Genomic DNA, 27,992 nt, shown 5'->3' with positions numbered 1-27,992 from the left:
GAATCTTAATTTTTTGTGCGGTGGTCGCATCGGAGTGAGCCAAAGAGGATGGAAGTGTCGCTCTCCACGGAACCGCATCGCACCCTCGTCGTCTCCGCGAGACTCGAAAGCAAAGGAGGGGTGGGGCAAAGGGGCTGGGGTGGACGTCGCCCCTTGAGGGGGCAGCGGGGAGGGAGGCAGTTTGGGTGGGCCGTCGCCCCCCGCGCGTCTCCTACCGCCAGACAGCGTGCACCGCAGGCGTTGCCCCCTTCATCTTTTTTACTTTTTATTCCTCCTCCCAAACATCGACGCGAGGGCGTACGTAAGGAGATTCGATCCTTCCTTTACCTCAACGTGACTTCGTGACCCAGCACCGAGGCCACACGTGAATCATTCCAAACACACAAGTCAGCAGTCCTCTGTCGCATCCTACCGGTTGAAAAATCCATACATCAATGTAACATAATTTTTCTACCCAACATTCGGATACAAAATTTATATTTGGCTCTCCGAATTCGTGTTCACAAATGCTCTCCGAATGTTCAAACGGCAAAACAATTGCAAAGTGAGTTGCTCTATAGCCTATAAAATTGTATATTATTCACATATTTCATGATTTCTATATCATTGGAACATACATGGGCATAGTGAATTCCGCATCAATAAGCCAGTCTAAATGTATACACAAAGTCCTTTTATTCATCTAGTATATTCATCGATAAAAAATAATTGCTGAAGTACAAATCTTCTCGATGCAGCTAACATTTCCTGATTGGCAAATTCTGAAAATACCTTTGAAAATAACTCTCCCATTAGGGTGTCGATTGCATCATGGCACGAGTGCAAGCGAAAATAACACTGAACAGACAAATCAAACTATTTAATTTTGAAACTTAATATCACATCAAGCAAAACGGTTTTTTTATGCAGGAAAGGCGTTCCCTCCTCCAAGAATTATTTCAACGCATCATTTTATATCCTTAGGATTATTCCAGCGGAGGTGAAAATTTAATTGTTTTTACTGCAATATTGGGCAGGTTGCCTATCACTCCCGTTTCAGAAAAACAGAATTCCCACTAAGTATGCGTAAAATATCAATTACTTTCCTGAGAGAAGTTCAACTTGTTAGCAGTTAATATCTAGAAGGGGACAACGCCTCCGTGTCCTCGGCAGTGCCTAACCGTTGGGGACGTGAGGGGACTCCGTCCTGAAGGGAACAGCGGACCACCCAAATCAAAATGTCTCTTTCGGTCCATATGCCCGAGTGCATACTCGCCATGGCATATTTCATTTCTTGCGGAAGGAAAACACACTTTCTCTGGTTTGAAAATTATCTGCTTGCAATTTCGCACGATTATATAATTTATTACGACCTAGGTTTCGTTGTCACTACATCATCTTCAAGGTAAAAATGGTGTGTAGTGCTTTCAATTTAAACAATTTTTAACTGAAGTTGGGGAATGTAAGGGTAGAAAGGAGGTAATCACCACTTGCCACTTGAAGATAATGTAGAAAAATCGAAACCTAAGTTTCAATACATTTTATAATCGTGGAAAATTGCAAGTATACATTTTTTCAATATGGAGAAATTCCGCTCCATCACGCTTGAGTCTTCGGATTTATACTTTCTCTAGCGCTGGCGAGGAAACTCAACGAGGAGTAGCTTTAGTTATACGGGTAGCTCAGTAAGAGAATGAGAGGTATACATCAAGTAATTGAGAGTATTCAGGAGGTAAAAATTGAGGTGGGCCTAGGTACCAATCCAGTGGCACTTCAAGTTTACCAATTCCACCAACTACGCGGGCACTGAATCGATATAAATCACAACTATTATCTCCCATGCAACTTTTTATAGCATTAAATAAATCGGCTTTATATTGCCATAAATAACCTTATTGGTGAGGTAGCATTTTAAATGCAAAAAAAACTCACAAAAAATGAACAATGTAGTTTTCATTAGGCATAATCATGCGATCTTCATAAAAAATTAAATTCCACTCCTAATCCTTAGCATTAGCCACATTCGAAAATCTTGCAAAATTCATTCCAGAAAAATAACTTAGTTACTTCTTGCCTCTTCGAGCATAATTTGAGAAGCAACTCACAACGCATCTTGCCATGCTTACGACCCTTACATTTCCGGCGTAGCTTCAAATAATCAGCCACTGGGAATGAAGGAATAATGCGAATCCTCGGGACGGGACGTAACCGATCGGGACTTGAGAGGTTGCCGTACTCGAGAGGGAAGTGGACTACCCAACCGAGAGACTCGCTTTCGGATCACATACCCTCATGAACACTCCCCGCATCGAGAACCAATCGCAACGACTGTTGTTCGCTGTCAAACTCTCAGCGATGCGAAGCAGAAAATTAACGGACTATCTTACAGTGGTGGGGCATTAATTGTTCATCAAGGAATGAGGCTAGTATAAAATTGAATTTTACAAAGTAATTTCCCGTCGATAGCGGAACATATTTCGTAAAACTTAATTTATAATCACTGACTGCACATACATGCTCTAAAATATCATAATAAACAAATCGCATAGCGGAGTTAGCTAGCAATAATTTAATAATAAAAGTAAGCCTCGATGCTTTCAGATTTTTTTTATTTTTTTTAAATGAAAACATTATCTTATCCATATTGGTCTCATTGAGTTGATGCGTAGTTTTCCGTGGCGTTGTTTTGATGATGTCCTTTTTTTTCTGAGTTCCACCGCTTGGATCTTCTTTGTGATGACAGTTTCTACGGTATTACAACCGGCGTCTTCAGGTCGATGTCGGGATTTTATTTTTGATGACTTATATAGTTCATTTTTGGCGCCAACTTTTCATGCTGGATGCTGATTGGTCCACCTTCTTTTCTCTCGTATTACCCTCTTCCACGAGCTTTGGTGAGGGTAGCCATCTTCTCTATTCATATTTTCGGGTGTCTTGAATATTTCGATACCCTCCTTTATTAGCCTGGGAAAATATCTATTTCCGTTTGTAAAGGCCTGGTTACACGGTACATTAGAATGTACAAGAATCTGTACATTTTTCTGAATGGTTTTCTGAACAGATTCTTGTACATTCTCATGGACAAGATCCACGAGTAGGTGGTTACACGGTACATTTTTTCGGACATTTTTTCGTACATTTTTTAATGCGCAACAAATTATTTCAACTTCAAATATAAACCAATGGGGAACATGCAAACTTTTTTAAAAGTACTAGAATAATAAGATCCTTACCTCAAATGTACTTGCCGAAAATTTCGCGGATGAATAATGTTTTATAGCTGAGATATGAGTCTTTAAAAATAATCTTCATCGACTGTTTGAAAACACGTGACGGAGCGTGCGCGCGTTACATCACGGCCTGGAATCCACTGAAGACAGACTGAGGAAGTGGATAGAAAAACTGTCTATGTAGGGACTCAAACGCAAATTTGCCGAATATAATTGCTGCTTTAAATTAAAATAAGTTGATTGCAGATTGTGATCTACGTTACACACCTACATCATTTGCTTAATGCAGTAAGTATATTGCAGCATGGACCTTCAATAGAAAAACGTGTGAAAACCATATAAATTGTGTATCCCATAAAACCATATAAGGTGCCCCGACGTCTAGTACCTCTATTTACTCGCTGGAGAAGTTTTTTGCTTGTGTTCGAAGGGACAAAAATAAGAGGAATAAGTGGTTGATGATCCACAGAATGGAGTCAAATACATTATCTATATTGTCAACGGGATATCCTCAACGTAAGTACACTCTTAAATCAGGGTTACCGCAGGATTTTATCAAGTTACTTATTTCACTTTGTAAACAACTCTATAAATGTACCTATCATTCTACCCATTGTAGGATCAAATTATAAGGAAAGTGGCTGTTTACGAGAATAAATACTGATTACGATTAAACCACGGTGAAAAATAAGGAATGTAATGGGCGGCCGGCCTCTCGTCACAAGGAGCCCCTAACAAGGAATATTCACGAAGTGTCTTTCGCCGATATCGTTAAAATTTTGTTGGATAGTAGTGTTCCATAATAAAAGCACATTTTCAAAATTTCTCGTGCCCTTAAGCCTTGTGATATAATAAACAGGACATAATAAAGGCAGTTGAATTTTAGACTTGAAAGCGAGTGTGTCGTGATTTCTCTCCATCCTTCTCCTGTGAATCGGCGCACGCTACAGGAATATACGAGAAATATGAGGCTTTTGGCAAGGTAAATTCAATATTTATTACTGCGATGCCCATAACGTTCGCTGCATGTCAACGCAACACCTAAAATTTCGACTCGATTTTCAGTCGGTCTCGATTCAAAAACAGGAACTTGAGTAAATACAGCGTAAATAGTACTTGAATCTTATTTGCATATCACATGCTTTTTTATGACCTTTTAACGATAATTTGGATCTCAATCTTGGACAATTCTCGCGGTTCATACATTCAGCGCCTTTCCATCTGATCCTTCCTTTTACCCATCCCCTTTTCTTGTGTTCCATTCTTTCGCTACCCATATCCAATCAGTGAGATATCCAAGTCAAGCAAGATCATATCAAATCGAAATAACTATCGGGGCCGTACGTAAACAAAGAAGTCGCCTATACAAGCCAGATGAAATGAATGTGTCGTTTTCGTAGTCTGCCACCAGGTGACTCTGAGTTCAAATTGTATGATTGTCTGAACGAAATTAGAGCAGGCGTTCAGAAATTCATACATTCTTACATTTTGCGTGGTTACACGGTGCATTTTCGCGTTCATTCTGAGATTCAGACATTCTCACATTTTCTTGTACATTCTCATGTACCGTGTAACCAGGCCTTAACAACTGTTGCTTCGTCAAACAGTATCTGGTGTCCGGGTTCGCTCCATGCATGCTCCGCAATGGCGGAGGGCTGAAATTGCTTATTTCTTGTGGCCCTTCTGTGTTCCTGGATGCGCACTTTCATTGATCTACACGTCTCTCCTATGTAGTCTTTGCCGCATGAACATGGCACCTTATAGATTTCTCCTTGAATGTGGTGCACATAACGTCTTTTCGACCCGGTAGCACATCGCCAGTCTTGGTGACACGTGAATCTTGTTACGACGTGCTGTCGTAGAATCCTAGCAATCTTCTCTGAGGTGCCAGATACAAACGGAATTACTGCGTGTGCCCTTGCTTCCGTCTCATCCTCATTCTCATTTGTCTTTTGATTAGATGTTAAAACGTCTTCGTTTCACTCCATCTTTCTTCGATGTTCCCCTTTTCAGGACCAGTTGCCCTCTGTAGCCATTTCGCCACAGTGTTTTTACGAGATGTTTTTTCTCCGACAATATGGACTCGGCGTCGGAGATATCGTAGGCTCGTCGCATTAGTGAGGAAATCACTGAGTGTTTCTGAGCTGGATGGTGATGGGTGGCTGCGTGAAGATAGCGATCAGACGGAAGCATGGGCACACGCAGTAATTCCGTTCCGTACAGATTCTTCACCACCCCGGTCTGCACACAGACTCCGAGCATCCCCAATAAGACAGTTCCTTACGTAACACGAGGATCGTCACAGCTTAACAATAAAAAAGCAACAGTGTATTACAGGTTTTAAATGGAAAATTTTTATGGTCCAGGTGCTAACCAGCAATAACCATAAGCATTTTTAGGAAAAATAATAATTATTTAAGTATTCTATCAGTTGAAGTAGGTTTCCATGGATAATTTAAGAAGTATTCATGCAGTCTTACCTCCCTTCATGGATTTCCCTCTTCATTTCACAATAAGACCAACTCCCATTCATTCGACAAAAAATTGCTATTCCTTCCTCTCCCTCGTTTACCCAACATTCTACCGTCCAACACTGTTTTCAACATCCACTCCCCGCAAAGTACTCCCTCCATCCATACCTTCTGTCTCCTCCGTATCTCATCTAAAAGCTGCCTCTCCTCACCCACCATGTCCAGTACTTCGTCGTTCCTTTTCCTCTCCGACCATTTCACCCTCTCCATTCTTCTCCATACCCACATCTCGAATGCCTCCAATCTTCTCTCGTCTTCTTTCCTCAGTGTCCACGTTTCTGCTCCGTCAAGTGTAATAATCCAGATCAGACTATTTACTAACCTCTTCATAAAACTCTTGCATAATTATTCCCTCAGAAGGTCCTTCCTGTTCATGAACGCCTCCTTTACTGATGCAATTCACTTCCTAATGCCATTACCACTGCATCCATTTTCCTCTAATGTACTGCCTAAATAGTTGAACTGCTCTACCTGCTCAAGTTTTTCACCACCCACCTTTATCTTGAGTTTCACATTCCTTAGTCCTGAAGCTTTACAAAACCACATAACCTTGGTCTTCTTGGGATTAATCCTCATCCCATATTCCTCGCAACTCTCGTATATGGCATCCACTGGAGCCTGAAGCCTCCTCGCTGACTGGCTAGTAAACGCCTGGTCATCCGCGAATCTCACTGATTTGAACATCACTCCTCCTACTTTTACTCCAGCTTCTAACTCATCCCGCGCTTCCCTACGAACTAATAAATTTATCAAAAGTCGACAATCCCGAAGTTGGTCTGACGCAGTACTCCACTCCTCTCAGTTATCCGCTAGCCTTTTCATAGAGACGTATTTCTTCTCTTTTGCATGCCTAAAAAGCTTTCTCATTTGAATTTGGGCACGTCCCTTGACCATCTTATCATAAAAAATATGTATCTCATAATTTCATTAAAAAAATTTGATCCTTTAAATAAAACATCAAAAAGTCCACGGTGAAAATCGCCAACAGGTGCACTAAGTTCTCAAAAGTATTTGTTATTTTGTGAAAAAGATTTCCCCACATAATTCGAGTGTTGAGAGGTAACACGGATTCATATCATGTTATCCATGCTCTGCCGAAATTACGAACCCAGGCCTTAAGCATAAAAAGCCCAATTCATAGCGCACATGAGCATTAAATACGATGCCAAGTGGAGCGAGTGTGGAATTACCCGTTTCAGGGAGACGGTGGAAATTACGCACCGACTCACAAACTGAAATTTAATAGAAACGATTCGATCTAGATGGCATTGATAAGGGACTGAGACAGGGAAGATCATAGGAGCTAGATAAAGGGAGGATAGACGGCGAGTAGCGGAGTGTATTCTGCTTTCTAGCGTTCCTCACGAGCGATAGGTAGGTACCAACGCACTCTCAGATTGCAATCCGGGAGAACTAAGTCTTCGTCACCCGAACGACGGTGGAAGTGGAGACAGCAAGCGGTTTTTTTCTAACCGAGCACGCCGCCATGAGATGCACAACATGAGGTGAACGATATTGGTATGAAAACCGCAACGAGTGAAATTTACGTGGGTGTAAAATTAAGTTTGAATGCGGCGGCATTCCACACACTTCTAAGAATCTGAATTTATGAAGGCGCGATGAAAAGCAAATATTCCTCCCGCACTTTACTAAAACATAATTATAACATCATAGATGGCATTCGATGAGGTTACACAGAGTAGAAAGAGTACAGCCAACATAGATAATTCATAACTTATATATTTATATAAATATCCGGCTCCATTTTCACAGAGAAGTCAAGAGTGGAAGAATTCGAAATGTGGTGCTACCGAAGAATGATGAAGATAAAATGGATTGACCGTGTGAGTAACGAGGAAGTGCTACGAAGAGTGGGAGAAAAGAGAAGCCTCATAAAAGCCTTAACCAGAATACCCATGCATAAGCATAAAAGAAAAAGCATAAGCATAAAAAGTAAAACGTGTTTAACTCGCACCAACACACAATCGAAAGCAGACTCGAAGAATTAGAAAGTGATATCTAATATACTCAGTAAGGTCATAAGATTAATTAATAGAGCGTAATACTTAAACATACCTCAAACCATTGATTCATAAAACAACAAAATACTGATCGATAATCACTTCGTCAACAAACTGATGTGGTAGCCGAGTTGAATTTGTGCAGTGAGAAGAAATGCTTTTCTAGCACGCCGCGCTGGTATTTCAGTAGCCGACGTTCATTGACATATATGGAACACATATACCTACGCTTCTTTGGCCCCTCAAGACAAATTATCCCCCCGGGAGCCCAGACTCCGCTGCAACCTTAGATCGCTTGAGAACCCACACTCCCATTAGCTGGCTCCTTAAAGCTGAGGGCTATAATAACCCTTGAGGAGGGAAAAAAATCGTAGAAGTCGACAAATGAGTCCTAAAACACCTCGTCCATCTCCTCAACATCCCGTTTCTTTTATAATCCGACAACAACAACTAGCTTTAACGACATAAAGAAGTCTAAATATAAATAAACCCAGATTTTTTTATTACCTCGAACGTTGAAAAACGAGGAAATTCAAAAAACTGTAAATGTTGAGGTGTCTACCGTGAAAGATTAAAATTTATGGAAGCATTAACGGTGCAAATCCGTATAAGTAAGTAAAATTAAGGTAAAAAATAAAGGTTATCCGAATAATGCTGCAAGTAAAAATACCGAAACCAGGAGAAGACTTTAATAAATAAAACTTTAAAAAGGGTGGATACCGATGGCAAGCATTGCCAGTTCGTATTCTCCTCCCCCTGATTGCTCGACAACCCTTTCTGGATTTACAATGCTGGGCGCAGTTGCGTGTTGGCAACGCGTTGACATCGGTATTCGATGGAATAGCATTGCTGGTTGACGGGAGAGAACTTTCACCCTAATGGTATCGATGGCGAGCCAACTATACGATAAAAGCATTTGGCGTTCGCATTCCTCTTTTGCTCCCTTCAGATTGGATGCAGTATCTCTACTAATGGGGTTTATCACCGTTGTAACCTCAATGATACCAAATATTCCCTAAGGCAGTGCCTTTCATTTTACCATGACCGTCCGTAATGACAGGTAAGAAACACTAGCCACTGTGCCACTAGACGTTAGATGCTGCTCATTGAGATAGACAATAAGTAATTTCTCAGAGTTCACGAGTCTAAAAAATAGACGGAAAATTCAACTATTTCCCCGATTTGTATTTCCAAGAAGTGCTTTTAATGAAATCAATGATGGTCGAATGTTTTAGATAAATGTTTGAAAACACTAATATCATTATGTATTGGAACATTTCTTTTTCAACCCCATAAAGAGCAGATTCCACTCCATCCAACATTAGCCTTCAGACTTCACTCCAGAAGTTTAACGAAGAGAAAACGGCAAATGCGTAGATACAAAATATCTAGAATCTATCACACCTATTCGATGCATAACTCTTTTTTTGATATAAAGGCAGAACCCAGATACGTGGGTGGTACTATTTCACAGCTACATCCACATAAAGTCTCCCTGCTGCTATCTAAGCGAACTGGTTTCAAAAAAGTGACTTAAAAGAAATCTGCTTCGCGTCTTAGTGAATGATATCGGTCATTATCGAGACAGAATTTCGGTTATTGATTTACGGGAAACGAATCAGATTGTGAACTACCCACTCGCTGGACTGCCCGGCGTGGGTGTCGCACGAGCCGGATCAAAAGCCAAACAGAATGCCCACTTGCCCTGCATAACTTATCGCCTCCCTTGCGAACAAGATTACTGTCTGATATCGCCCATTCCAATGGCCTGAAGGCCTGGCCCGAAGTTTCTCTCGTCACAAAAGGGTTCGTTATTCAGGCGAACGGATACAGCTCCTTCCCATATTCCATCGCCACTTGCTCCTGGTGAATCTTGACCTTTCAAAGAATTAACGTCACCAATTAGCCGGGAGAGACCCAAAAAATGCCTCACTTCATCGCGAAGAAGAGAGAAATTGATGGGGTCACAGCACCTTGCGTCCCACGTGAGGAAAAGAAAAACGTCGCGCGCTTCACACCGAAGGTTCTAAATACAGGATTTGAAGTTTCCTCTCGGAATCAACAGCTATTGAAGCTGCCAATATGAAGGCGATATCTCATGAGTCATTACAGAACCAGACACGCAGAATAGACAGATGGTAGGTGCTAACACTCAGGTCAATGGCATGGGTTGATTCCGCCGTGGAGTGGGCGCCGCACAGTGATCCCAAATCCAAAAAGGCTGGCCCAAAGTCAAATTCTCTACGTTCATCTATGGAGAATACACATATCACAAGAATAATAACTCCGTGCATTCATCCTCTTCAGAGTTGGTGATGGAAAAATCGATTTCGATTAAAATCGAGTTTAAAATACCAAAGATCGAGGAAATTGAGATCGCGATATGATATTCGAGTTTCGATTCAAACTCGATTTTTTACCGCGACCTTGACCAATTCGTTTGATTTCAGCAGCGTAAGTACTGGCCCATGATAACGTCATTCATCTCATGTGAAAGAGGCCCGTAAAATTGAAAGGCTCTCGATAATCAAGAAATCACCTCAATCATTTGACCTTTCTCAAATGTTATGTAGAAGTCGAATAGTTCCAAGCGTTGATTCCAAAACTTAAATTCGGGTGCATTTGTGAATTTTTAAAACTAACAATTCAAGCATGCGTAATAAGTATATTTTAAGGATTTCTTCTGCACCGCAAATGTGTTTTGAGTGTTTTAGAATGCAATACAAACATGTTTTGTAAAAGCTCTATTTAAAAGAGCAAGCGTCGATTTTTTGGATTTTTTTAGTTTTCGGTTCGTTGAGAAGTCGAAGTTATCCAGGAGCAGATATCGATAGTGACCATAACTTAGTTATTATTAAATGCCACCTTAAATTAAAAAAAAATTGAAGAAAGCCGTGAAAAACATAGGGCAGGTTGAAAAATTGAAGGAGGTTCAGCATCAACTGGCTTTTCAAGAGGCTGTAGAAAAGAAAATATCGAAGGATACGGCCAATAAACCAATGGAATAGAGTTGGAAAACCATTAGAAGTGGTCTGCAGGCAGCAGCTAAGGAAGTTCTTGGTAAAAGAAGACTCGTTATGAAAAAAACCATAGATGACGCAGGAAGTATTAGATCTCATTGAAGAAAGAAGAAAACACAAGGCTGCAAAAACAGAGGAAGGACAGAATTGTTACAAAAGGATGAGGAGCGAAATATGTCGTAAAGCGCGGAAGGCTCGAGAAACGTGGACTAAAAATATTTGTGAAGACGTACAAAGCATTCTTAAACATTGAAAAGTAGAGGCCGCCTATAGGATAGTGAAGAACCACTTTAAGGAAAGGGGCATAAGATGTAATACCCTTAGGGGCAAAAACGGAGAACTAATGCTTGAAAACGAAGAAAAAGGGAAGAGATGGAAGAAATATCTGGAAGATTTGTACAAAGGAAGCAGCTTAAGAACGAATACTATCGAGAAGGAGAGGCAATTGGATGCCGATGACATGGGAGCACCAATTTTAAGATCGGAATTCGATGCGGCTGTAAGAGACCCAAGGATAAATAAAGCGTCTGGCATTGATGATATTCCCGCAGAGCTAATTAAAAATGCAGGAGAGAAGACGTTGGACCAGTTATACAAAATCATAAGTGAAATGTGTTCCACAGGTGAGATACCAAAGGACTTCGAGAGGAACATTATAATCCCTATTCCCAAGAAGAAAAGAGCGGTGAACTGCGAAGATTTTAGAACCATAAGCCTAACTACATATGCGACGAAGGTACTGACAAGGATCATCTATAGAAGAATAGAACGAAAATCTGAAGAGTACTTGAATGAGGACCAATTTGGATTCAGAAAAAACAAAGGCACAAGGGAAGCAATATTGGTCCTTAGACTACTCATAGAGAAGAGAATGGAAAAGAACAAGCCAACGTTTGTTGCGCTCGTGGACTTAGAGAAAGCATTTGACAACGTGGATTGGAGCAAAATGCTTGGAATCTAAAACAAAATTGGGGTTCTTTACAATGACAGAAGAATCATTCACAGTTTATACAAAAACCAAGTAGCGGTGATAAAATCAGGGCCCATCTGTGAAGAAGCAACATCACAGATTGATTCAAAAATACCACATCACCGGGCAAAGAAAGATCATTTCCACCAATACGACCCCACGAAACAGTTGACAATATATTCTTTCGTGCATCGGGGTATGAGGGATAGGAACGGTTTATCTATAGTAAAGTCTCTTTCAGTTTCTATGCTTATTTGCATTTATATAGCAATATCATACCAACTTGGGGATAAGCAATCGTGTTGTATTGTAATAACGAGCATTTAAGTTTTCTACGAGTATTTAAGTATTAAGGTAGGTTTGCAGGGAGCTTCAAGAAGAATTCTGGCAGTCTCTATCTCGTCAAGGCATTCCCTCTTCAGTTCAAAATAAGGACAACTCCCTCTCATTCCATCTATAAATCCTATACTCTTCCTTCCCCTCCCTCGATTACCCAAAATTCTACCCTCTAAACCATCAAATTTCTATTTTATTTTTCAACGATGATTATAATTTTATTTAAAGTTATTAACCACCTACATCCATCCCGTCATGCTCTACGTTTGGGTGAATTAAAACAAAAATTTTATTTCCTTCATTTAAAGCGGACGAGAGTGGTGGGTCTTGGGACAATGATTACCGACCTATTGAAAGAATTTGGGCACCCAAGACGGAGTAGGTTGGCACCCGAGGGAAGGGTGGTATCAAGGAATTGAGATGATGGGGCCCCATTATAGTCTGGCGTCTGCGGCTAGACAGCTCACCGACGGACTATCAACTCAACCATTGGCAATAAAAGAGTAAAATATTCTTACACCAAGACCTTGCGTCCAAAAGAAATGTTTGACAACTGCACAACACATGGGCACCTCGCAATGAGCTATATATTCAATGGCTCCTTCCATCAGCAATAAAAAGGGAAGATTTTTACAGCAGGAATAGAATCGATGGCACCTAATAACGGGTAGATGGTTGCTAGAGCTAGAGGAACCAACTTCAACCACTGACTTAGCCAGAAAATCATTTCAACTCCGGATAATATCGTCATAAGGGATAGCGTTGCGGTGGGTGAAAAGGCCCACAAAGGGTGAGAACAGAAGTGTTGTTCAACTCGAGGTCGAGAAGAATTTTTCTCTAATTTTAACTAGGATTGAACAGTTGTTAAAGAAAGGACTGAAGCTACGAGTAAATAGCTAAGGTAGGAATTGGTAAAGTATCCAATTAAGGACACCAAAGACGAGCATTAATTGTAACGGCAGCATTATTTAACCGTATGCGGGGAATATAATGACATGCTAATGCACCAAACATTGAAGTTTATAGAGTGAGTGAGTAAGAATCATAGCGTACAAACAAAATCAACTGATTTGGGCGTTACTTGGTGGAACGATTAAATATTCATGGTGAAACAAAACACAGTACTATTCCACAAACTTTTATTTTAGCTGTCAACTAGTTTCGACGTTTACACCGTCATTATCAAGACTAACTGAGCAATAGCGTACAACGTCCAGCCTTACTTATCAAAAAATAGTGTGAGTAGAGGAGGAGGGGGGGAACTAAATGAGGAGACGCATTGTTGGTTGGGCATTGTTAGTTGGATTGGAGGGTCAAAACACAAAGTATAAAAGCTTGGGGGGGGGGGGGTGGGGGGCAGGCAGATAAAGAGTCAGGTGGTAACGAGGTTAATGGGAAGGGGAGGAGGAAGGATTGTCAAGGAAGAAGTCAGATTTTAAAACAGTAGATAAAAAATTAGAATATTTGAATACAGTCACATCATTAACAATTTCGATGTTTCATGCAAGAGTGCATTTGGTGATTTCTAAAATTTCTTAAATATCCAGTTTTACACTTTTGTCCTGTACATGTAAAATTTTAATATTTAAATCACTGTTGTGGCCGGGTTCGGACAGGTGTTTAGAAAAATGGGAAATGGAGTCTTTCAAACGAGCACTTCTTTTGTGTTCATCAACACGAGTTTTAAACTTGCGGCTCGTTTGACCGACGAGATCCTTCCCTCCACGGGTCATCAAACTTTCTGACCACAACTTTACGGACCAAGAAGTCAACTTCCTTAGCAAGGGTTACAAATACTCACTTTCCCAACCCATCAGCAAGAAGGCTGCTTGTAATTTCATGGTCGATTGTGAAGTAGCCCTTCGTAGTGAACCTCCCGGCAAAGAGCACCAAATCGCTGAACATATTTCTAAAAACCTCACTAGAATCCCAAATTCTTCACCTGCCTCTTCCTCCTACTTGTTAAAATCTATTAAGTCGGCCGCCACAAACTACGATCTCATCTTCACCAAAGCTGACAAAGGTTCTAGTATCGTCATCCTCAACAAAAGTGATTACCTAACGAAGTGCTATGACTTTATCTCAACAATTAGTGTATTCATAATATACAAATTACTTGGTTTTAGAAATCCCAGTTTAGACGAATGGCAAAAGGAGGGAACGCTCAAAATTAAAAATTGGTTTTCGTTATTTAAAACCAAAAATATATGATTGAAAAACACACACGCCAAATTTTAGAGCTCAAAGTCGATTTTTAACCGAGATAAGTAGCTTTGAAAGTCCGCTAGGAGCTTTGGCCACGCCCACGGCGCGAAACATATTTCTATTGGCTGACGTCGCGTGACGTGTGAACCTCATGAATGTCGCGAGAGTAATGCTTGAAGAAGCCGTAAACATACTGCGTTCGTGGAAATAGTGGACAAAAGTTTATTGTCATGGCAAAACACAATGTTAATTTTGTTCTGGCAGATGCCAGAAGTATACTGACATTATTAATAGGGACTCCGGACAATTTTTTGTCTCAAAAAGAATCATTTCATTGTAATGAAACTTCTTAAGATGAAATGTTTACACTTGTGAAAGAGAGTGTAATCACGGCAATTATTTTTTATGTTTTAATTTGTGGACTTACCATCATAAAATCCTTTACTTATTATTGTTTTTTTAGTTTCCAGATGTAAATTGTGAAATAAACGAACAAATGTGCTATAGCTATAGCTGTTTTCTTGCTCTCTGAAGGAAGGAAATTCGGGATTCTCTCCGTTTCTATTAGGATTAGCATTCAAATTTCGTTGGAAAAGCGTTTTTTTTAAGCAGAGGTCTCGCTTTGGTCCACCTATGTTCCTGATAAATGTTCAAGTCAGTTTTGTACTATGAAAAATGGTAAACAATTGTCATCAAAATGAAAGAGTAACTTAGAGATGGGGATTTTTACATGAAAATATCCGTAAGTTCACTTATATTTACATAAGAGTTACACGTACAGTCACTTTCAAAAGTTTTAGGACAAAGTTTGTGGCACTACTTCTGCTTCTCAATGAAATTTAGTATCCTAATCTCCTTTCGTAGTTATCTGCTGCACTCCGCTGACATTCCGCTTGTGATTATATACATGCACACAAAGGGACAAATTATTTTATACTGCAAATTTATCATTCCACTTCTATTTATGTAGGGTGTAATGATTATTTCGTGAGCATTTACTGCATACTTGCACCGGTTTTTACCCTTAGTGGTTAAAGTAATTATATATATGATTTTTGTCATGTGACGGGTAGCCGTGGCGGTGGCCTAGTGAGCAACGCTTTGAGCTCGGGTAGTAAAGAGTGAGAGGTCGGGACTGTCTCTCATAATTTCTTCAGCTCCTTTTCCTTTTTATGAACAGGTTTTTTTATAATCGTAATTTCGCTATATTTGATGTTATGCTTTTAATATTGCCGATGCGAATTTTTAAAATTAATAGAAAAATGGTGGATAAAATCCTAGCGTCAGCATTTACGTACAGTTTGAAGTCTGGCGAAAGAAGTCACACATTATAATTTATTATTTGTCAATTATACATTTACGAGTAATGATAGTTCAAACTATTTGCTAGTATTCATTCAATAAGTATTTGCCTCCGGTTTCTCAGTTTTGTTGTAAGATTTGCAAAGTTATCCGTGTTTATTATTTACTATTTGTTCTTCTATTTATAGACCTGGCGGCACCGGTACTCAAATGTGCTTATTTCTGTTTATCGTGAGTAATTCGATATCATAGTGTTCCTATAGTACGAATTTGAGATTATCAAGAATTAGTTTGTACTATTTGACACATAATCAGGTTAGCGTCGAAGACCCTTTCCGTTGCAGTGGTTGCATTTTAATGCGCAAGATAGAAACAAAGAGTGAACACCGGGGAAAATATGCAGTAAATGCACACGAAATAATCATTATATCCAACATTAATTGAAGCAGAATGAGATATTTGCAATTAAAAAGTAAAATTTCCCGTGCGTATTTATTTAAGCACCTACGAAATTTTTGCGTGTGTGGTCAAAGACAACAAAAGGAGTAATGGAAACTAAATCTCTTTGAGAAGCAGAAGAGATTTACATTAAAATGGCTCTCACACATTCTATAACAGCCTATTTCTGTGGGAATATGCAGTCTCCGTACAGCGTCGCACCACCGCCTTCCCCGGTCGGGATCGTTTGGCACCACAAAAAATACTTTTCTGGCGTTTAACGAGAGGTAAATTCACATCTCGGCACACAACAATATACATAAGGTTTCCTACCACTCCTTTAAAATTCTCCAATATATCGAGTATTTACTTATACTCGAAATAACGTACACGACAATGCACTCCTTATGCAAGCGATGTGGACATCATGACGTCATCAACATGGCGTCGACCGAGAAATACGTTTTTGGCGCAGATTCAAATTGAAACTTCAAACTGCTCTAGGGGCGAAATTATTCTGCGCTCAATGGTAAAATTTGGTGAGAGCCTTTCTCACACCCATACTTTATAAATCAGGCAAAATGTTTGGTAGTGTAATCCCTTCTATTCCTCACTCTGACAAAGTGTCTATTTGAAAGTTTTTCCAGCTCCTCGAACTTCGTTGAAATGAAGTTAATACATGAAAAATTCTTTCCGATACGAATGCTCAATACAGCACAGAAAAGAGAGGGGAAAATGCAAATGCCAGCGAGAGAATATGGCGGGAGAAATGGGCGGGAAAGGAGAATGAGGAAGGGAAAATGGTTTGGATGGCGAATTGAGGGCAGAGGGGCCTGGGGAGGGAAGTAGTGGAAGCAGCACCATGCTTCTGTTTGATGTAATTAAAAAAAGAGCAGAAAGAAGGCCTTTACTCCATCGATTTCCCATGCAAATAGCCATGCGCAGCTGGGATAGCGGTTGAATGACCACAGAATGGCCCCGTCGGATGCACCAGTCCAAAAAACGGGCAGGATCACTCCGCACATGGCTCGCTACCGCCTCCATCCCCCTTGCCACGATGTTCCCTCGTCCCCGTCCCCCTAAAACTCCCTCGCCGTGGTCCGGCCAGCGATTACATGCGGCGCGACTTTATCGGGGCTTAAGCCAGCTTGTATTATGGATCCTTCTCCCATTTCACATTTCTGGTAAACATTCCCCGTCTCGCCGGCACAAGGGGGAGTGGCCAGCACCGCTAAGCCACACTTCTCGTAGTTGGAGAAATTCCGCGAGGCGGTCCGGATTCTGGAGCCGGAGGGGAAAAAATGGGACGGTGGCGGAAACTGAAGGAAAACGCCTTGGTGAGAGGGTGTTTTTAAAGAGAAATTAACTGCATTGGGAAATAATCCGTGAACTAGGTTGAATTCCCCTCTGCAAGAGCTGGCGAGTTTTTGGGTGAAAATGTTCTGTTTCAACAATTACTTGTTTCAAAGTGAATCGTGAAAATTGACTTATTCAGCTTTAAGATATAGCAAGCCAATAAGTTTGAGAGTCGAATCTCCACTACGCCAATGGGGAAATGGTGGATCACACATTTAGAGAAAATAAAAAGGTAAATATTTTTAAATTCATCGAGTAAATTAGAGATAAGATGTATTATTTGAATCGGGTAAAAGTTTATAAATGCTAGAATTGGACCACCAAAGGAACGATTGAAAAGATTCAAATTTAGGGTTTCCCTACTTGCTCCTTAATTTACTTTTGTTGAAATTGCAACCTAGGAAATTAAGGAAAAATGTTGGTATTCCAAAAAATAATATCAAGAATAAGGTTTTGACTCCGTTACATCCCATGCCCAGAATATGTTCAAAAACTTAGGGAACACAATGGAAAAGAGCCATCGTCACCAGTCAACAATCCTAAGAATGGTTAGACGCAGCTCTACACTCAGTTCTCCTGTCATCTAATCGTTTCACACCTACACATTTCTTCTCTTTCGCATTCACCTTTAACTGTTCAAATTATTTAAGGGTACAGTGAATAAAGTGAGCAATCTGGTGCAATGTAGGCCAAATATATTCTTGAAATAAATATAGGTGATCAATTTTTTGTCAGTATGTTTATATATATGTATATATATACATGTATATGCCTTTGAAGTAAATTGCCGCATTCTTAGCAAACGGCTTCTACGTCGCGAGGTAGGTACAAAAGCATTTATTTAAGTTTCCAAGTGCTAAGAAACTATTTGGGTTTGGGCTAAAAATGTCAATACAAAATCAATAAGCTGAGAGGCCGTAGCTTAACTTGTTTTCACGTACGAGCAACCCATAAATGAATCGAAAATGTAGTTACCTTAACTCGTAAAAAATTAATGATTAAATCTTCACAAAGCATAATTATTTACACGGAATAAGTGAGTCCTCAATTTCGCGCTTTAACTTCACCAGAGACTTTCAATGTTGTCCAGCCTGAAAGGTGGACTTATCAAATTGTTCCTGAATGCTGGACACGAACTAGAACGGTGAAGCAGTAGTAGGAAGAATATGGCATTCTAGATAGCATATGGGAATCTTGGTCTCCGTTCTTTTTATGCCTCCATGGAAATAAATGAGTCTTACACAGTTCCATAAATTCACAATTGAAATGGATTAACCTATAGTAATGTGTCGATAGTTTAATTATTGCATGTATCCAATCTGCTGGGAAGATCTCTGAGTAAAAGTATTTTTACAATTGTAATAAATATTTAACGCTTAAACAAATCAAGTGATACTCTGCCCTTTCAAATTCTCATGCACAAAAACCAATTGATCTACATGCTCAGGAAGTAGTTTCGACGTCTTTATACTGCAGTATTAATCCCTGCAGAAAATTGTCTTTTACCACTCAATTGTGTGGCAGTATAAGTTATTTCTTTCAACAATTGCAAGACTTGGGAACCTAACTAATGTTTGTAAAACATCATATCAACAATTTTTGGAATCTTGTAACTGAACATAGGGCGTATGTAATGCTCAAAAAGGCTAAATGACGGCACCATTTGTTTTGTAAAACAAAAACCTAAAAACATCATATTTTTTATAGAAATCTTAAACATTTTCACGTTTTCTTTCGTCGCTTGAGTAATGAAAGTAGGGTAGGGTAAAAAATATAGTATAAGAAAATATGAGCAATGCAAGGGCCCAATCCGAATACACCGCCGGAGACGAAGTCGAGTGGCGGCCGCAACTGAAGAAAATATATTCGGCGCCCACATCGACTGCTGTAGTACTATTGTGGTGGACTGCTATATACACTGCTGCCTGAAACTCCCAGGTCGAGGCATTATAAGGACTTATCAACTTTAAAAACGACAATATTAAATGGCTTCTACCCCTGACAGCAGATTTATGAGCTTGCTGACCCCGACTGCTATGTAGACGAAACTACTCCACTCGAATTTTCCAGCACTTGCAAATATTTATTACTTTTCATTTACCATGTGAGCCGGAATCTTTTCGGGCGTTTGTAAATCGGAATCTACCAAATGTTAAATCTGGTATGTGATTGGTTTATGAATAATATTTGATTCGTAATAAAAACATTAACCACAAGCTCCGATGTAAGCTGAGACTATGAAGTGAATACAATCCGCCAAAAAAAGGGAAAATTTAATTGCTTCAAAAATTATTCACACCAATCTAACTCTAATCTCAGCCTTAATTGATTCATACCAATTTTATTACCACATGGACATCGATCTACTCGTTCAGATGACACAAATTTATGGTTTTCTTCAATTTATGTTTTTTGGTCAAATAGTTTACCACTCTGTCAAATGCGGAATTATGGTGGGTGAACCTGCGGTCTCTATGGCCCGTGGCTTTTCGCGTATGATTTGGTGAAAACTGGTGCCCGTACGAGGAAATAGCATGGGGGGATTTTGAGTAGTGTCAGCATTATTGTATGAATTCCTAAAATATGTGAATTATATTTAATTTGTAGGGGTAAATTATGTGAATGATGTCACGGATGGCAGTTGCAATTTTTCCTCAATTCCATATTCAAAGCCACATATACTCTCAAATCATACTACCAATAATAATTAACTTTTATCCAAAAATTAATGTAATTAGCTTCATAAAATTAGCTGCTTAGCTTTACATACCTCGGATAAATTGCTACCACGGTTCGCTAAGAGGTAGAAATGATTTCTCAAATTAATAAACTGAAATTGATTACCGTAGGGGTTGATTTTACTTCCGTAGGTTATTTGAAACCGTTAATTGCGGTGCACTTATTAGTCGGTCGAAATAAATTGCAGCCAATCTCAGGTCCCAAATGTGTCTCAATCAAAAATGTTGTCGCTGGATATACGCAATAGGGTGGGTCGAAAAAAGGTTTGTTTTTCTGATCAAATTTGCCCTATGTGGGAAAGTTGCGAAATGATATAAGGATCTCGCACACAAATTTTTTTTCAAATCGGATAATATTAACCACTGCCGCCCGAGCTCTAAAGTTTAAAATTTTGCGAAAAATCAGGCTGATTTCTGAATCAAACGGCCATGAAGACGAATTTTATGAAAATATGGGATAATGAATAATATCAAAGAGTGGATACGTGTTTATTGAATTACAGTATTCTACCGATTAAGGTAGGTTTAAATGGAGTATTAATGAAGTGATCTGGGAGCCTTACTTTCCTTCCATTACCGCCATCTTCAATTCACTATAAGGCCTACTCCCCTCGTTTATGAAAATTATATTTGACGTTTTTTTGACAAAATCTATGGTTAAAAAAAGTCTATGAATTAACAACAAAATTGGAGTATAGACCACCCGCACAACACAACTCATTTTTGCCTACATTTATAAAATTCCATTTTGGGGGCTAAATTGCTGGTAAATTAATATTTACTTCGATTGAATTTCATTTCTTAACAAATAAGTCATCATATGGTAATAAATGATCCCACAAAAAGTAATAATAAGGTAAATTATTTGAAATTAACATCAATCATAATGACGAATAACGTCCCTGTGGAGCTATTTTCAACAAGAAATTCAACCAAGGCTGAGAAAAAACATAACCTGAACACCAAGCATTTCACTAAGTAGCTCTCTGCTAGTTTCGTAAAGAAACTACCCAGAACTCACCACGAGGAAGAGGCTACCATCGAGTTCCACCCGTGTCCCCCCCAGCCAGCCTTCCGAAGTACACGATTGTGAAAGCACATCAATTACTCTGACAAAACTATTTTGTGATTTTTTTCGAATTTCGGCTGAAATCGGCAACTGCTTGTGTATGGCAGGGAAAAAGTACTTCTAATACAGATGTTTCCGTAACAAGGTCTTCCAAGTTTTTGTTTGTCATCCCAGCTACTATTGGTGGTTGATTTACCTCAATTGGTTCCCAGTCAACCGAGTCAATATAATTTTGAGCATCGAAGTTTAGAAAGATTTTGTGCTTTCCAGGCGAGTGGACTGGGTGAAGAGTTCTCGGGATCGCCACCGGGTCAGGAACTCCATTTCTGACGTCGTTTCGATGACCGAGTCTGGCATCGAAACGTCGGCAGATGTGGAGTTCCTGACCCGGTGGAAATCCCGAGAACTCTTCACTCTATCGAAGGTTAGCTTTGGAAAATTCGAATTTCCTCAATTCCTCCTGCTGAGTTTCTCTCGATTTCAATGTATTTGTGATCGCCATTGCACGGATTTGTCTGCGTTCATCGGCTAACATTGCAAGCAGAATATTCTCTGGGCGAGCAAAATTACATTTCCCTGTATCATAGAGTAGCGGCGTAATTTGATGTCTCTATCAATATACTTCATAAGAAGAATCATGTTCATAATATGCTTCGTGCCTTCTGTTCAATATTGTCTCAATTTTATTGAAAACTGCATTGGAGCGTACACTTCGATTACAAATTTTGCCAGGGTCATCAGTTCTTTTGACGGTGCTGAACGATGCAATGAAGCAGGCAAAAAAACCAATGCAAAGGTCTTTTTATAGCCATTTCCATTCTCCTGATTACTCCGACATGGCTTCCGGTGTTAACCTCAGTTCCATCGCACACAATTTCTTGCAGTCCATCGATAATGATCATTTCCTCCCCTAGAAAATTCGATATGGAATCTTAGAGGCCAATAGCTTTGCTGAAACATGGGATGACATGCCATAAGTAGCATAAACCGGGCTCTTGAACGAGAGTTACATGCTCCTCACCTATTGTTTTTCACTTTGATTGACTATAAATGAAAGCAGAGTCTTTCCTCTCGTCAAAGTAAAGCGCTTGCAGTTTAACAGTTCCCACATTCCTCCGAAGCGCAATCTTTCTCTTTTCCTTCTAACTTTGTTCTTGTCAACAAAAAGTACATTGACTCCTTTAGTAACCAACCAATTACCTATTGGGTGCGCAGATGTAAGTGCCGCAGAGGTATGGTTTGAAATGCAGAATTATCCACAGGATGATGCAAATCTTGGCAATTTCAAATTACTTACACTGACCTTTTTCCATGAAATCCTCTCCTTCACTTGCATTAAATAACTCTCCGTTCAATGTCATTTCATCACTTTAGTCTTCCGAACAGAATTGTTATGACAAAATAGGGTGGAACATTCGGGTGTTCCTATTTTCCTTCCAACCTGCAAAGCATCGTCTTCCTATTTTTAGTCTCCTGCACATCGATGGCGCCTATAATCATTTCCCTGCCACTTCTCCGTCCTTAGAGAATTTCTATTCTAAACTAGGCATTTTCGAAATAATATCACAAACAGAATCAGTCTCACTAAAGCAATTTACATGCCGCAACATCAAAAAGCTGACGTGCGTGACGAAGAAAATCTTGCTTCAGATCAATGAAAGAATTCTTGTTGAAACATCGAATAATAATCCGATTATTTCCATGACATTGAATAATATGTCAAAAAATTTGCCTATATCCAACAACTGGGATAGAGGATCTATGCCAAATGCCTTCAATGGCATAAGTCACTGTCTCCGCGATTCCCGGCAGAGAAATATTGGTATTTTAACTTTCTTCTTCAATGTACCGAGAGTACAAAAACATTTTCATCATCTCTTCATAAGTGGGCAAATCATTACCCATGAAATTTTCGGGTGCAACAAATATCACGCACTCCACTCCACGGTACGCTTTCCCTCTATTCTAACTATTGCGTCAATCCTCCCGTAATCCTTTGGAAGGTTAGCTGGGGGGCACGGGTGGAACTCGATGGTAGCCTCTTCCTCGTGGTGAGTTCTATTCTCCAAGGTTGGAGGTGAGTGTTTATGCTCCGGACACTGCCAGCTGAGTGGATTCTTATTTTTGGGCTACAAGATGAACAGATTTGATTCGATGGGCGACTACAGAGCGTTTTTGCAGTGGAGGTATCGAATTTACATCAATAAATTTTACTCTTTAATGCTTCCATAATTAAAAATGCCAATTATTGACGTTTTTTGCACAGGAAAAAAATCTCAGCCTACTAATATATATAACAAGGGGACAGGATTTTACGCCATCTGCATCGCACTAAATGCCTTCAAATAGTTGATTGTTATTTAAAGACAAAATATTATCTAGAGGCGTATCTGAAAATAAAATTAGATGCTATATTATATTTTTTCCTGAAAATATATCCAAACGCCAATCGATGGCGCATCATATCATGGACAGGGCCATCGCATAAGAGAAATAAGTGGCAGCCCGGGTAATATGGCAACCTATTCATCAGGGAAATCGAAACGGAGGATATAAGATTATTCACTAACTCTTGGTTAACTATGTGGTATTCCATTATTTCCTGGATATAGACAGTTACTTATACCACTTATTTTATAAGAGCGCGACCCGGGTTTCAATGAGTAATCATCATCATCAGGCGCTAATTATAATTTGTTTATCTTGTTGTTAATCTTGTTGTTACCTAGTTACTTGATGAATTTTGAAACAGACGCCAGAATAGGTGAAAAGGATGGGTAGAGGTATTCATTTATAAGGGTACTATCTTGATTTTCAATAATTTTTAAAATTTCTAACTGTTCCCTAGAATCCAGTTCTCGACGGTCATTGCAAAAATTTAAAATATTCATTTTAAAGTCGCTTCTGTGGCAGTTGCATATTAAGTGCTTAGCAAAATTACTCTTTTCATCTTTATTATGTTTGAAAGCACTTAAATGTTCTTTTTTCCTAATTTCAAAACTTCTTCCTGTCTGTCCCACGTACACACCATTGCAATCGCTGCATTTCAAAGAATATACTCCACATCTATCCAATCGGTCTATATGGTCCTTGCATTTAACGATCAGTCTCCTTAAGGTGGAATAAGGTTTAAAAGCCAAGCGGAATTTGTCCTTGGGTAAATGATGAGCCATTTTCAGAGAAAGTGCATCGAGGTACGTCACCGTGCACCACTGCTTCTTTTTATCCTCGTCCGCCGAAAACATTTGGTCGATAGCCAATCTTCTCTGTTTTTTTAAAATCAGTTTATTTATTAAATTTTGAGAATAACCGTTGGCAGAAGCAATTTGTTTTATGGTGATGATTTCTTTCTTAAAGTCTTCTTTGGAAAGTGGTATGCTTAACAGGCGATGAATCATGGAATGAAAAGCCATAAGTTTGTGAGAGTAATGGTGTCTTGAACTTGCTGGGATGACATGATCGGTATTACAGGGTTTCCGAAAAATGGAGAAGGAATACCGGCATTTATCGAGTTTGATTGTAAGATCCAGATAATTTAAGCAATGGTTGGAGTCTCTTTCACAGGTAAATGAAATTGTAGGATGGATGTCATTCAAAAAACTCAAGAACATATCCAGTTGCCGATCAGTTCCATTCCAAAGCACAATAATATCGTCAACGTACCGGTACCAGTATACCACAGAATTTAGTAGGCTATGCCCTGAGCTAAAAATTTTCCTTTCCAAACTATCAACAAAAACATCTGCCAGCAACGGAGAAAGAGGTGAGCCCATAGCGAGGCCACTACTTTGTTTGTAAAATTTACCATCGAACTTGAAATAATTTTGTGCCACACATATTTTGAGAAGGGTGGATAATTCGTCCTTCATTTTCTTTGCAATATTGGCTGCCCCCAGGAGATCTATTGCTAGGCCGGTTGCTTCCTCTGGTGGCACACAAGTGAAAAGGTTGACGATATCAAAAGATACTAGTCTTGAGTTCTTCGGAGGTATGATGTCTTTAATTTTGTCCACAAGATCAAGTGAATTTTTGATACCACGCTTAGACATAAATGCAGAGTGCTGCGAGATCAGTTGAGTCAAGGTATGGGCAAGTTTGTGCGCTGGAGCGCTTATACTCGACACCACTGGTCTGATTGGTGCGTCCGGTTTGTGAATTTTAATGAGCCCATAAAGTCTAGGAGGAATAGGGTTTTTAGATAACAAAAAATGCCTATCCTTGGGTTGGAAAAGTTCTTTTGAGCTTCGTATGGCATCTCTGATAGATTTTTGGTACTTCTGCGTAGGGTCTTTCTCCAACAGTGACAAATTTGATTTTTGAATAAATTCATAGCACTTCTTAATATAATCCTCCCGCTTCAAAATCACCAGGCAATTTCCTTTATCAGCTTTCTGAATCACCAAATCTTCAGTCACTAGCTGTCTTTGAATTGATCGAACTGTTTTCAGCACTTGCACTGCATCTCTAGAAGGTCGTGAGTCACAAATAGCTGGATAAATCTTACATATCTCGTGGGCAACAACATGTTTCAGGCTTGTATCCGCTCGTTTAAGGGCAACATCGAACTCAATCGCTAACATTAACAACAAGATAAACAAATTATAATTAGCGCCTGATGATGATGATTACTCATTGAAACCCGGGTCGCGCTCTTATAAAATAAGGGATATAACATTGGCAAGCTGCGAGAACCCATGCATCTGTCATTCATCCAAAGGCTTAAGCTTCGGACATTTCGCCGCGAAATTGCTATGTGCACCCCCTCCATCTCCAACCATCGGAGTAACTACCCTTTTTACCCATATGTACTCATCCTTCATCCCTGCGGATAAATTACGTCTCGCAAATTCACGGTGAGACGAGAGAACGCCGGAATATTTATAAAATCAAATCACAGGTCCCAATTGAATGCTCTTTCACGAGAAAAGGATGGAGTTTGTTATAAGCCACCCCCAAAAAAGCGTACGATTCATTGAAGCGAATTTAACCTCTGCGAGGAAAATGAGCTAGGAAAGAATTGAAAATATTTCTTACTACTTAGTATAGAGATGGCATTGAAACACTACCTGTTTTGAATGAAAATGATTAATTAGGAGAGATATTTTAGCATTCGAAACGCAAATTCTATGACGCAGACTATCATACTAAAGAGAGGTCATAATTTTCATCTGGAATATTCTCTTCCCTGGGAGAAAGGTGAGGTTGGAAGTGAACCAACTATTAGCGCTGGAACAGGCTACAATCAAATATTTGGTTTCGAACATATCATGTTGGTAATAAGCATTGACCTCAACTCCTGTTTGACGCATTGAATGTAAAGAGAAGCCCTTTGGTTCAGTAAATATACCTCATTGTTCATCTCTACAAATCTATCCCCACGAAGAATCCCATAAAAAAGCTTGGGAAAAAATAGAACGAAAGATTTTTTATTCCACCTTTGACTTTGGCAAGCTGAAAGAAACCTCGCATCAGTCATTTACTTAAAGGCATAAGCTACGGAAGATTTTCCGCACTGCACCTAAGTCCACCTCCTCAAGTCCTGGGAGCCACAGTCACTAGTTAACAAGAATGCTTTCATTGATCTGAAGCAAGATTTTCTTCGTCACGCACGTCAGCTTTTTGATGTTGCGGCATGTAAATTGCTTTAGTGAGACTGATTCTGTTCGTGATATTATTTCGAAAATGCCTAGTTTAGAATAGGAATTCTCTAAGGACGGAGAAGTGGCAGGGAAATGATTATAGGCGCCATCGATGTGCAGGAGACTAAAAATAGGAAGACGATGCTTTGCAGGTTGGAAGGAAAATAGGAACACCCGAATGTTCCACCCTATTTTGTCATAACAATTCTGTTCGGAAGACTCAGGTGATGAAATGACATTGAACGGAGAGTTATTTAATGCAAGTGAAGGAGAGGATTTCATGGAAAAAGGTTAGTGTAAGTAATTTGAAATTGCCAAGATTTGCATCATCCTGTGGATAATTCTGCATATCAAACCGTACCTCTGCAGCACATGCATCTGCGCACCTAATAGATATCGTGTTGGTTACTCAAGGAGTCGATGTACTTTTTGTGGACAAGAACAAAGTTAGAAGGGAAAGAGAAATTATGCGCACGTCTCTTCGGAGGATTATGGGAACTGTAAAACTGCAAGCGCTTTCCTTCTACGAGAGAGAAGACTCAATATATAGTCAATCGAAGTGGAAAACATAGGTGAGGAGCATGTAACTCTCGCTCAAGAGCCCGGTTCACGCTACTTATGGCATGTCATCCCATGTTTCAGCAAAGCTATTGGCCTCTAAGATACCATATCGAATTTTCTAGCGGAGGAAATGATCATTATCGATGGACTGCAAGAAATTGTGTGCGATGGAACTGAGGTTTACACCGGAAGCCATGCCGGGGTAACCAGGAGAATGGAAATAACCCTAAGAAGACCTTTGCATTGGTTTGTTTGCCTGCTTCATTTCAATGAACTATCGTTCAGCATTGTCAAAAGAACTGATGACCCTGGCAAAATTTGTAATCGAAGTTTACGCTCCAATGCGGTTTTCAATAAAATTGAGACAATATTGAACAGAAGGCACGAAGTATATTATGAACATGATTATTCTAATGAAATATAGAGACATCAAATTACGCCGCTACTCTATGATCTAAGGAAATGCAATTTTCTCCCCGAGGAATATTCTGCTTGCAATGCTAGCCGATGAACGCAGACAATTTCGTAAAATGGCCATCACAAATTCATTGAGGTAATTCGAATTTTCCGAAGCTAAACTTCGATGGAGTGAAGAGT

Source organism: Ischnura elegans, chromosome 2, assembly GCF_921293095.1.
Source record: "Ischnura elegans chromosome 2, ioIscEleg1.1, whole genome shotgun sequence".
Lineage (NCBI taxonomy): Eukaryota > Metazoa > Arthropoda > Insecta > Odonata > Coenagrionidae > Ischnura > Ischnura elegans.
Note: the sequence above shows the minus strand (reverse complement) of the source record.